Source organism: Gracilinanus agilis, chromosome 3 (genome assembly GCF_016433145.1).
Source record: "Gracilinanus agilis isolate LMUSP501 chromosome 3, AgileGrace, whole genome shotgun sequence".
NCBI lineage: Eukaryota > Metazoa > Chordata > Mammalia > Didelphimorphia > Didelphidae > Gracilinanus > Gracilinanus agilis.
Genome location: NC_058132.1, coordinates 410,471,628 through 410,485,691, shown reverse-complemented (window position 1 = coordinate 410,485,691; position 14,064 = coordinate 410,471,628).

The window sequence follows — 14,064 nt, the reverse complement described above, 5'->3', positions numbered from 1 at the left end:
ACATGTGCAATCATGTAAAATATATTTCTATCTTAATCTTTTTCAAAAGAAAACTTGAACAAAAAAAATTAAGAAAGTGAAAAAAGTTTGCATTGGTCCAGATTCAGACTCCATTAGTTCTTTCTCTAGAAAGAGATGGTCTTTTTTCATGAATTCTTTGGGATTGTTCTGGATCATTGTATTGCTGCAAATAGCTGTTATTCACAGTTGCTAATTATAAAGTATTGCGGTCATTGTGTGCAATGTTTCCCTGGTTCTGCTTCAGTTCATGTAAGACTTTCCAGATTTTTACAGTCACTTACTATAACTTAATCATTCCCCAACTGATGAGCATCCCCTCACTTTCCAATGCTTTGCCCCTCCAAAAAGAGCTGCTTTAAATATTTTTGTACATATAGGTATCCTTTTTATTTTTATCTCTTTGGCATACAAATCTAATAATAGTATTGCTTGATCAAAAGATATGTATTGGAAGAGTTTTGGGGGCATAGGTCATATAGACATCACATATTAAGAAATCATAAAGGAAAATTTAACAGATCTATTGGAACCAAAGGGCAAAGTAAGAATAGAAAGAATCCACTGGTGAACTTTTAATGAAATTGTAAATTTCTAATATTCCTGATGAAAGAAGTAAACTGAGTAGGCATTTGAAAATGGAAATATAGTCACAAAGAGAAATTTAGACAATTACATGCATTTCCTTAACCAAAACAATATATGTGGTGAGAATTATTTCTATATTAGTAGGCAAATAAGAAATAACTATATTCTCATAACTCTCATATCATTAAAAGTTATATATAAAGGTTAAAATGACAGAAAGTCCATGGGTAGCTTTATTCTGTTTCAGTAAGACAAAAGAAAAAAAAAGAGTGAGAAATGAAATTATACTGTGGAGGAAAGGCAGAAGGAAATGGAGAAAAATTACTTTTCCACAGCAGAGATACATAAGATGAAGAGTATATCAGATCTTTCACAACATGATGAACATGAAAATATGTATTGTATGATAGTACATACACAACATATATCATATTATCTACCATCTTGGGAAGAGGGAAAAGGTAGAAGGGAGGGAGAGAGCATGGATCACAAAAAGACAGAAAACAATTATTAAAAATTATGCTAATTTGAAAAAACTAAATTTTTTAAAGAGTATATCAGAAATCTCATTTTCATCTGAATAGGATAAAGGAAGATTGCAATTACACAGATAGAAACACATAGATTTTGGTATAGAAATTCATTAAACTCAAAGAGAAATGGGGAAGGCAAGAGAGAGAAATCAAAGAGAGAGGGCAAGAAAGAAAATAGAAAAGTAATAATAATAATTTTTAAAACTCAAATTTTAGAGTAACAAGAGAGGTAAAAGGAAAAGAAGAAAGAGTAAAAATCTGGGATCTGGATGAAGAAAAAAGAGAAGAGAGGAAACAAACTCTTTCACTTGTAAGATCAGAAAGGAGGTGGGAGCATAGGGGAAATCTTACAAGAAAACAGAATGAACAAACAGTTCTTAAAAGAAGAACAGCAAAGTAGTCACAACTACATGAAAAAAAATGCTTGGGGACAACTAGGTGGCTCAGTGGATAAAGTGCCAGGTCTGGAGAAGGGAAATCCTGGATTCAAATCTGGCCTCAGATACTTCCTAGCTGTGTAACCCTGGGCAAGTCATTTAACCCCCTTTGCCTAGCCCTTACTGCTCTCTTCTGCCTTGGAACCAATATACTGTATTGATTCTAAGATAGAAGGTAAGGTTTTTTTTTTAAATGTTCCAAATGACTAATAATAAAAGGAATACAAATCAAACTATCCTTGAGATTTCACATCCTGCAAATGAGGGTGTGGGGGGTAAGGAAGTGAACAAAAAATAGCATCTGTCAGTGTTGAAGGGCCAGAGTAGCAACATAATAGGACCATCCTGGAAAGCAGTTTGGAATTATGTGAATAAAGTGACTATAATGTCTATCCACTTTGAACCAGACACTCCAATACTGAGATTATACTCCAATAAAGAAAAAAGTTCCTATATACTATTTATAGCAGAATTAGAAAGAAGGCCGTCAATTGAAGAATGACTAAACGGGCCACAATTGTATATTAATGTAATGGAATATTACTGCACTATAAGAAACAAAAATGTGAAAATTACAGAGAAGCATGGAAAAATCTATATGCACTGATGCAAAGTGAAGTAAGCAGAGACAAGAAAACAATTTACACAGTGACTACAACATAAATTGGGAAAACCACAATTGAAGAAAAATGAAAGGAAATTACTAGAAATTATGTTAACAAAACTAATAGATGGAGGAGGATCATCTTAGAGGAAATAGATGAATATTTACAAAAATACAAAGTACCTGATAAAGCAAAACATAAACTATTTAAATAATTCAATATCATGAAAAACTGAACAACCCACAAATGAATATAAAAAAGAAAAATAATTCCTGCATCAGATTGGTTTACAAATGAATTCCCCAAACATTCTGAGAAAAATTAATTTTAATGCTACATAAACTACTTGTAATATCAAGAAAAGAAGGCATCCTATCAATCACCACAACATATGTATATATACATATATATATATAATCATCTATAAACAAGAGAGATATAAAGGAGAGAAAAAATAACAGTAGCACATTTCCAATGAACTTTGATGAAAATATTTAAATAGAATACCTACAAGTAAACCACAATAACAGATTAGGAAGATGCATTATGAACAGTTTAGGCTTATATAGCAGGAATGCATAGACATTAAGCACAAGAGAGACTATAAAAATAAAAAACATTTTAGAAATATAAATAATTAAAACTATATATTTATTATCAATAGAGACTGACAAATTCATTACCCATGTTACTTTTAGCAAATGTAGTCTCTTTGTTTATCTTTTAAAATTAGGTCTGCTTTTGCTTTGTCTGCAATTCATTATTTGAAAAAAAGCTACTGAGAAAACCTGAAGAAAATAAATTAAAATTAATATTTTATACTAGGTAATATAATAAGCAATACATTGCTACATGACCTACTAACCCTAGGTGTTTACTAAGGCACTGTCCTAGGCTCAAGCTGCCTAATGTACATCTTAAACTCAACAAGTCTATAATTGAACTCATTATCTTTCCACTCAAGCCTTCCCTTCTTCCCAACTTATTATTATTATTGAGAGTATCACTGTCTTCCAAAACATCCATATTTTTATGTAGTATAATTTTTGATTCCTCGCTCTCTCCCCACTTTCCTCCCAACTAGGGCCCATATCCAATCCAACTAGCATATGGTGTTTGTCTTATATGGACCTTTCTCTTTTCTGACATGGCCATTACCTGAGCCTACAATGGACCATTGGAATAGATGTCCAATTGGTCTACCTGCCTCTAGTCCTTCCTTTATTTAGTGATGGGCAACCATTTGAAGTTGGTCTGTCAAAATTCACCAAAAAAATCGAGCATAACTTGGGTGGTGTGTCACTCAGAGAAAAAACATAATTTCATAATATTTATAGTTTAAATAACAAAACATATAATTGTAATATGTAACTGTATTTAATAAACCAAAATAGGTAAATTAATATAAGTAGAATTGTCATCTATTGTGCACAAAGTGTCTACTCTACACTACAGCAAATGTTTCATCCTCAGCATGTGGCCCCATACTTCTCTGTATGCGACTGCACGTGGCCACATGTGTAATAGGTTTGCCATCACTGCTCTAGTCCATCCTCCACTTATAGCTGTCAAAGTGATCTTCCTAAAATGTAGGTCTAACTATATCTCCACCACCCCCATTCAGTAAACTTCAGTGGTTCCCTTACTTTTATCAAACACTAAATCCTCTCTTTTGACATTTAAAACTATAACCTGGCACTCTCCTCCCTTTCCAGTCTTCTGAAAACTTATATATCTCCCCATACACTCCTATATTCTCTGAGATTTGATGACACTAGCTTCCTTGCTGTTCCTCACATAAGACAGTCCATTTTCTAGGGGTCATTTTTAGTGCCCTTGATTTCTCTCCCATCTCCTGGATACTCTGGCTTCTTCAAATTCTACTTTCTACAATAAGCCTTTCCTAATACCCCTTAATGCTAATATCTTCCTCCTAGTAATAATCTTAAATTTATCCTCTATATATCATGTTTACATATTTGTCTCCTTTATTAGACTGTAAAATCCTTAAGAGCAAGGATTTAATTTTGCCTTTCTTTTGCCTGGTGCTTAACACAGTGCCTAGTTATAGTAGGTACTTAACAAAGTACCTACTTGTTGATTAATATGAATTTAAGAGGTTATGCATGAAAAAATTTAGATGAATAAGAAAGGAGATGGCTTTCTGAACTATTGATAGAGAACATGTTCCTGACCAGAATAGGAATGGAGGGGGAAATCATAGAAAATAAAATAAACAATTTTTTATTACATTACATTGAGAAGATTTTGTACCAAAACAATAGCTAAAATTAGAATGAAGACAGAAAACTATAACAAAAATATTTCACAGTAAATTCGGGATAAGAATTTGATATCCTGGATGTATAAGAAATTGATTAAAATATATAAGAACAAGAGCCATTCCTAATCAATAAACTGCAAAGGATATGAACAAGTGGTTCTCAGTTCTCAAAAGTAAGCCACACAAGAAAAAATGCTCCAAATTATTTGTGGTAAGAGAAATACAAATTAAAATAACTGATGTTCTTCTTCACACCCTTTATATTGGTAAAAAAAGATAAAAATGGAATATGACACTTTTTGGACAGGATGTGGGAGGACAGGCACACTAATGTACTGTTGGTGATGCTCTAAATTGTTCCAACTATTCTGAAAAACAATTTAGAATCCTTCCCAAAAAGTCACCCAAGATTAAAATGCTAAACTGGTGTGGGAGAAACTGAATTCCAAGGACCAAGAATCAATCACAAAAAGAAGATGGAGTCATAGAAGGAATGATCTCATGTTTAAATCCTTATAGGTCTATTCCAGTTCGATTCATGGGATGCCTCATAAAGGAGACACTACAGATCAATAATGTAGATTGCACTACTGTCCTAGAGGGTGGATCTCAAGTGTTTTATATTCCACTTATTCTATAAGAAACATTTTAGAAAAATTCCTTTGCAGGCTATGAAAGACCTGGCACTTGAAAGACTGAGGGATAAAGACTACCAGATAGAGGAGAATAAGTTAGACATTTTGCAAGGTAACACGAAAGAAGATATCTTAGCTGCCCCTGGGTATACAACCTAGAGAATCACTTGGTTATTAAAGATAGGGGTTTTGCTTGCCAGTCAGGTTCATGTCTTGGCCTCTAATTGGCTGAGAAGGTGTTAGTAGCTCTAGCTGGGTTCAGGCAGCAGTTACCTTGATAGTTGAAATCCAAAGAGATTCTCTTGTGCACACTATCATTTTGTCTAAAGACTTCTCCAAGTTTCTTGTTTCCTACAGTCCACCCACCTTGAACAAAAGTGGCTCTAATAGGTTTTCATTCCCCTGAAGAGAGCTTCAGGACAGGCACTTACATAAACCAGGCATTACAAATGATAGAAGTGAATATTTCACAAGTCGGAGACACATTTGGAGTTCAGGTTTGGATTTTGAAGAATAGCCTCAGATCATGGCTCTACAAGCATTCTACACTTTCCATTATCCCAGCAACTCCCCAGGCAGAGAAGGATAACCTAGTGAAAGTGGGGAAATGGAGGTCTCATTCCCACAGAAGTATATTTATTCTAGCTGTTGCTCACTAAGAATTCTTAGAGAAAAACTCAGCAAAGTTAAGAAAAAGGTTTCTCAGGAGCTAATGTCCTCTCTAAAAGGACTATGGAGAAGATGCCTCCAATTCTTTCCAATCCATCACACCTCCGGAAGATAAAAGAATCAAATTTCTACTCCATCATCCACATCCACATTTCAATCTGGTTATAATCTTTGAAGGTCCTGGAGATCCAAGGACGATCATCAGTGGGCATCCTTTTTTATTGCTCATTTCTTCCCAATACATTCTCTCTCTCTCTCTCTCTTTTTTTGTTATTTTAAAACTGTTACCTTCCATCTTAGATTCAATACAGTATATTTGTTCCAAGGTAGAAGAGCAGTAGGGCTAATCAATAAAGGTTAAGTGACTTGCACAGGGTAATATTTCTAGGAAGTATCTGTGGTTATATAGCTAGGAGGTATCTTAACCCAGCACCTCCCATCTCTAGGCTCTCAGTTCACTGAGCTACTTGGCTCCCTCTCCTCAAATACATTCTCTATGTATGATTTATTGATCTTGCCCAAGGATCTTCCTGCAACCATCTGCCTTCTGCATTTGGAAGGGCACTAATGCTTATTTGTTCAGTAATAGGATCTACTTTAGCTCCCCTTATACTTTCATCTGTGCTTAATCTCTATTCCTCAGCCATGATTTCTCTAATTCAGATCCTGCAGTAAACATGCTCCCAGCCATAGAAACCTACATCAATTATCAAAGGATATAAAAGGTCCCTTTCCATGAGAAAAGAGTCGCTATGACTAAATAGCTGTTTATATCATCCTACTTTTCTTTAATTCACAGGGAGTCCCTTTTTCCTCCTTTCCTCTTTTTCTTCTAACTTTTTCAGCATTTGGCCTCATGATATTGCCATTATTATGTCATATGCATATCTGGAAGGATCTCAGTTCAAATCATGAGAACACCAGAAGAGTGAAAACCACGGTGTGGTAATAAAAATAATTTATTGAATGGGATTACACTCACATTTCCAGAAAGAAGGGAGAACTCTGAAGAGACACAGAAAGTGTAGCTTATAGGGAAACCTAGAATTATTAACTCTTTCTAGATAGTGGCTTCATCTAGAGCCAACCTAGGGTAGTCTCTTTGATTTGAGTCACCCATGGATTTGCTACCTAGAAAGTTAAAGTACATCTCCAAACTGATGTCCAGATAAGATAGATCTTTTAACCAAATATTTTTAAGCCATAGTCATTCCCTGGCTAAGTTCATACATTAGTCACCACTATGACTATGAACAAAGCAGAATTATAGTAGCTCTAAAGAACATGAGATGCACAAATTTGGAAACATCTTCATCCCTGACATTTATACATATTTCTTTGCCCAACTGTGGTAAAGCCTTCTGGCTCACATTGGTCTTTCAGTCAGTCAGACATACTGTACATTGACCCCCAATATAGTGAGGTCATTTGGGTCCTCTTTGAGTAAAAAAGGACAACAATTACCACTACCACTGTGACTGAAATGCAGAGAGAAAGCCTTTTTGTTCACCCTATCTTGTAGTATAAAATCTTCTGAAAATTTCCTATCTTCTACAAAACTGGTTGTATTCCTTGAAGAGCTTGATCTTTAAGGAAAATGATCAAGGTCTTTCATTTCATTGCTTTAATCTCTTTAAGTCCCCCCACACTCTTGAGGTTCAGTGAAGATCATGTGTAGGAAACTGAGGTTTGGCTTAGATCTAGGGTCCCCTGTAAGAGCAGAGTAGATGAGTACTCAGTCTACAGCCAGACAAAGGGAAGTGAGTGTTTTCCTCCACACAAAAGAAATACTTAGCATAAGAGACTCAAAATCACATGTTAAAAACATCTAAAAAATCAATATTAAACAACGGCCAACTATGAATGGCTTGGCTATTCTCAGTAATACAATACAATGACCCAAGACAATTCTGAAGGACTTATGCTTAAAAATGCTATCTATCTCCAGAGAAAGAACTGATGAAGACTGAATACAGATTGAAACTTACTATTTTTCACTATTTTTTCTTAGTTTTTTTGATGGGTGTCTTTTTCCACAATATGAGCAATAGGGAAATATGTTTTGCATGATATCACATGTATAACTCATATCAAATTTCTTACTGTCTCAGGGAAGAAGAGATTTTGGAACTCAAAATTTTAGGAAATTAATGATAAAAGTTGTTTATACATGCAATTGGGAAAAAATGAAATATCAAAAGTAAACAAGTGAATGAATAATCAATAGTAAGTTAAAACTATTTTATAGTCTCCCAAGGGGTTAAGACTCAAACATCAAAGCATGAAGCAGCTTGCAGAACTGCACTGACATTTCATATTTCATATTCTGAACTCTCCAGAGAATCCTCCAACTCCATAACTTCCCACAAACCAGGTCAGAGTTTGGACTCATCCTCACCCTAGTGGACATCTTCTCTGAGATGAATATTTATGGTTGCAGAAAACTCCTGTTACTATCAGTTCCAATTGAGTGTTCTAGGATTTCTGATCCTCCTGAAGTCAAAGTATTGCCTCTAGATTTGAACATGTTCATCTTAGGATGACTGTTTAGTCATCTATGAAAATAAAAGAAACTCAAAAAAGCCAGAAACCCAATACCAATTTCAGGCCAACCCAAGTCAATAGATGGGTTTTAGCAGAGAGAAAAAGCTATCTTTCCTTTTAAATTGATATCAAGCTCCAGTATCCCTACAGGCCACCACCAAACCTACTCCATAGAATATCTTCCAATTCACTCTTGCTACATATTTTTGTTTGTGCACATATTGTTTCCTGCTACTAGCATGTAAACTCCTTGGAACCAGGAACTATTGGCATTTTTGTTTTTGTATTTCTAATACCTACTGTAGTTCCTGGGGCAGCTAGGTGGCACAGTGGATAGAATGCCAGGTTTAGAGTCAGGAAGACTCATCTTCCTGAATTCAAATCTAGCCTCAGACACTAGCTATGTGAGTCATTTAGTCATATTTACCTCAGTTTCCTTATCTGTAAAATGAACTGGAGAAGGAAATGGTAAACCACTCCAGTATCTTTGCCAAGAAAATCTTAAATGGGATCACAAAGAGTTGTACATGACTGAAAACAACTCAACAAAGACAATTATAGTTCTTGGTGTGCATTAGACATTTGTAGAATGAAATTAAGTTGAAACCAAGAACCATTTTTTCTGGTTTTTTTTCCCCTTAATTTCCATGTCTCTACCCCTCCTCTCTCCCTTACCTCAACCCTGAGTTTTGTTTGTTGTCTGTGTCCATTGAATATCTAGAGACCCAGACTAAATGGTGATCTCAGGGAAGCAACTCATTTATTTTAGTTGTGTTTCTAGAACCTACTCGAACATTATTGAACTATAAATAAACTGAAGAATTGCCAAAAGGACACAGAAGTCTTTATTTGTAATTTAGGGCCCAAAAAAGAGATTCTTTTAAGATACCAAAATCTTTCCATAGGACCCAAACTCCCAAATCTTGCCCCTTTAGATTTAACCCCTATACTGAAATTGCAGTATAATAAAATCTGGATTAAACTGTTGTAGCAGTTAGTAGAGCCAAATCTTGTTGCCAAGTTTCACTTTAATACTTTTTAAATGAAAATACACAAAAAGTATTTAGAACGAGGGTCAGGAACCATAAAATAAATAACATAAGATAATTCAGTGTTGTGAAATGATGGGTATCTTTTCCATGCTTTCAGAATCCCCGAATTTTTCATGAATTGCTTTACTGGATCAGGCTTTGCCATTAACCTTTAGAGAGAAGAATAAGTAGAGGAGAGGGTCCACTGAAAATAAAATCCTGATGAAATCCTTTGCTAAATTCAGGTCCAAGAATTATGAAGGTTTTGTTTTTCTAGGAAAAGAGACAGAAATAGAGAAAGGGACATGGAAGAAAAAAAAACAGATTAACTGTTGGGAAGGAGAGCAGGGGAGTGTTATGCCTGTGAAAAGCATCTGGCTTTACAAAAACTATAATGAAACTTCTGGACTAGTTTTGGGAACAAAGATCTTTGGAGATTCCCTGTTCTCTGTGGCAGAAAAGTCAAGAAGTAATTTAGTTTGGGTCAATTAAAACAATTTACACACAGAATCCTGGCTTAGAATTTGGGTCCCTTCTCAGGGAGTGGAATTTCAGTCACAGATAATTTTTGCTATAAGCCTGGATCTAGCTGGGTGTTCTCTGACTAGGAAGTGCAGGGCTACTGCCCAGTCTCATCAGCCTTATGGGATTCTGATAATTCCTAGGACTGAATAATGTGATCATGCTTATCACTGATGACAAGCTAGGATTCAATTTATCTCCATCACTAACAGCTAAACTAATATAACCAGCATGCCCTTTTTCCAAGTAAAGCAGTTGGAGGCTGGGGTTATGAATAGCTTGCCCTTCTACCAACATAAGGAGACAAGCCAAAGCTTTTAAACCTCTATGATTTAAAGGCAAAAATCTTGGAATTAATAATTTTAAAGTAAAACTAGAACTAAGAGATCAAGTTCAATTCCTTTATTTTACATAAAATTCATAGCCCATGACCCTGAAATACTCTAGAAACAATGCTAGGGACCTAAATTAACTCCAAAAGGTTCAGCTAGCTGTCCTAACTTAATTAGTTCAAGATTTCCCAAAATAAAACTTAGGTATCATTCATGTCTAGCATGTCCCAAATGTGGGGGCCAGCACCCCTAAATCCTGCACAGGCATTAAACATACAATATGGCCATTGGATTGGTGACAGCCTTTGTTTAACCTTCTAGAAAATTCATGACACCAAACACTTACAGGAACCCATGGAAAAATACAGAAAAACAAAGTACTCAAACAGCTCATCAGTTTCTTGCCAGAAAAGGCTGAATTTGGCTTTCTGTCCAGATGTTGTTCCAATAAATGCTGCTTTTCCATGTAGTCCTATATAGTCTCCCCAAGACTTATAGTAATTCTCTGTGGTTTAGACTCCTCTGATAGGTTAATATGCTTTGGAGCTTGCTAAATAAACCAGCTCCTCTCATTAGACCAGTATCGATGTTGGTATTGCCCAGAAAAACTCTTTTCTTCTAGAAGGCTAGATTCTAGGATTATGCTATATGGAAAATTCAAAATCCATCTTTCTCTACTCAAGAGATTGAGTTCAAGAAGCATATATCTCTCATTGTCATATGTTTCTGATGTAAGTCACCACTGCTGCTCTTGGGGAGTCTAAGAGGAGTTGGGGGAATAATATCTGCCGAAATAGTAGACTTTTTTGGCTGTTGTCTCCTTAATTTTTTCTCCTATATAGCTCTCTCTGGGATTTTTTGGTTTTCAAAATGGGGAAGGAAGTGATGCAAAAGGGAAAAAGTTGTATAGTCTCTGCCTTCAAAAAGCTTATTTTATACCCTACTGGGAGATATGGTATTTACATGGACAATTACATAAAAGTTAGGGAATGATAAGAGTCAAAAGAAAAAAATAAAGTGAAAACTTGGGATGGAGTAAAACACTTTAGGCTAAGGAGACAGGAAAAGTTTCATGCAGGAGGTGGTCTCTAAGATGACCCTTAAAGGAATAAGAAGATTCTAAAAAAGTATGTGATGAGGAAGGAAGAAATGAGGAAGAAAAGCATGGGAGATAACCCAGAGAAGTATATGGATTTAGGAAATAATTAATTCAGGTCCAGAAATAACTAATTAATCAGCCAGATTTATTATAAATTCATTATAAATCTTTTAGAAGTCTTGTTTAGTTAGAGTTTTAGTTTTGTTATTTTTTTTAATGTGTACACAGATGGTAAAATAGAATAAGCAAACTTTTATTTTTGGCAAGGTGAGAGAGGAATAACATCATACATTCAATAAATATTTATTGAGTGCCTTTTGTGTACAAGGCTCAGTGCTAGATGCTATGTGTATCAAAGTGATCTATGGTCTAGAACCAAAGCTCTTTATATAGACTGTGTTCAATTTGGGGGGGGTTCTCACTAAGAAGCTTTTTGGCTCATGAATTCAATCTAAGGTTTCCCCTAGAAATAGTAGAATTTGGCTTGGTTTTCCCTGACCCAGGATTTCCCTTGGGAAGATCATGTCTAAATCTCTATAACAAAAAGGGAAAGGGCCTCAAACTAACAAAACTTCAAATAGAAGCGCTATTTACCCTGACCCAAAAAACACCTGAGGACTCAGACCTGAACTGATAAATATTTAAGACAATTCTTGTTCTTCCTCTATTCCTTCCCAAAGACCTATATAATTATCCAGACTCATAGTACTATCTGGAGTTGAGTCTCATTTCCACTTCTTCAAGGAAAAAGCATTCAAGGCTTCTGTACAGTCAAGCAACCCTACTTTCTTGAGTCCCACCAAGAGTGAGAGCAAGTACCACAAGACCCATATAGTTTTCCAGACTTATAGTCCTATGGTGCAGTTGAGGCTCCCCTGGAAAATGGAACACACTCTCCTAAATAAGGAAAAATTACAAAACTCATAGTACCAGTGAAAAGCAAGGTCCAGGAATAATCTTCCAACTTTAGCTCCTCCTTGGTCTAGGAAATTTTTCACTGGACCCAAGGGGGCTTAGCCAAGAACCTTTACACTCCTTTCCCTTTCTACCATTGCAATTCCCATCCCTATGGCTAACAACAGGGTCCAGAAACTCCACTGAGATTCAGCCTCTGTCCATAACCATCCTTGGAGCACATGATTTTTGGGTTATATGGTTCCCTAGAGAGGACACATAGCTAAGCTAGCTTCCTTCTAGAGAACCGAATCCATATGTGTATGACTGGCTTCTTTTTCGGCACCCTCTCAGCTCTCATTCTCTTCTTTATTTTCCTTCTCTGTTCTCTTAAAATTCAAGTCCAATGGTATGTAGCCCAGATACCTGAAATGACCATGAGTCAATTTACCATTCTCAATGTGGAACCAATGAAGCAACCCAGAACAAAGGAAAAGAATTCACACATTATAGAAGGATTAACATTGTAAAGAAATTTCCACCCTTAATATCAGACATTCAAAAACAAATCCTCACCAATGGATGACAATGAAGATCCAAGGCAAAGCTTGTGCATTCCCTCTACTCAAAGAAGAAAAAGACAGTCTCTGCCCCGTAGAACTTAGTGTCACTTGTTATTAAAACAAAACAAAACAACTTTGGTGTTACAGGACAAAGACAGCTTAATGTGGTCACATATCTAAGCTTTCAACAAAGTCAAGTTTCCCTAGTCTAATCTAGAAATGTTAGAGGCAGATTTTTTCCCCTAGAAAGGCTACATCAAATCAAAGAATAATAATTAGGTTTTGAGTCCACTATATATACATTCCCCTGGACCATAGGAAATTTGAGATGATTAAGATGGGTGAAGAAAGAAGTTATCCCTTCTAATCTGAACAACTGAACTTCTATAAAATTCAAATTTAATTGTTGAGACTAACATAATGGAATTAAAACTAGTATGATACCATGTCTCATAATTGGGCAAATTGACCTCCAGGTAAAAAAACTTAATGTCATTTATTCTAATTAAATCTATGCTGACGGGAGATTTGGGGCATAGTTCTAAGGACTCGAGGGGCCCTCTGGAATCCAGAAGTAGTTTGAAATCACTATGTCTGGCTCAGAAAATAACAATTAATTGTCATCTTGGCCCAGAATACAAACCTTCATTTTCATACATATTTCTACTACTGGGTCTTAGCCAGGCCTGGTGTGCCAAGAGCAGAAAAACTATGAGAAAGGTTATTTTTCTAGCTGACTATTTTTTGAGCTGACTAGAACCAGAAGGTACTAGAAATTTAGAGAGTGGAAGACAGGAAGAAAGGAAGTAAAATGGAGAAAGGATGCATGCTGACATGATTTTCTGGGCCAGTTTTTGCCAATCACATCACTTAAGATGGTACAGAGAGATATCCAAATGGGGGTTATTTATCCAAATACAACAGAAGGCTAAGGACTGAGGGAATTGTAGATAAAAAGAGGCTACATTCAATGTGTTAGCCATTGTTCAGGCTATAGGAAATAAAGATGTATCAAAGCACAAGTTTAGAGAACTGTTATTGAGGATTATGATTTTGGTGGCAATGTGTACTAAGCATTAAATAGCCTCCTTAAAATCAGCTTCATTTATTCACTTTTAAATGAATCATAAATGTTTCTATGGAAACCCAGCATTGTTACCTAAGACAAAAAAATCACCATAGCATTTACTTGTTTAAGAGGCATATGCTCTCCAGTAGCCAGAGCATTAGACTTGAACTTGAGTGTGTCTTCTTTCTTCATGAGTGTGACCCTAAGAGAGCTAAAATTAACAATTATATCTCCATAAAAT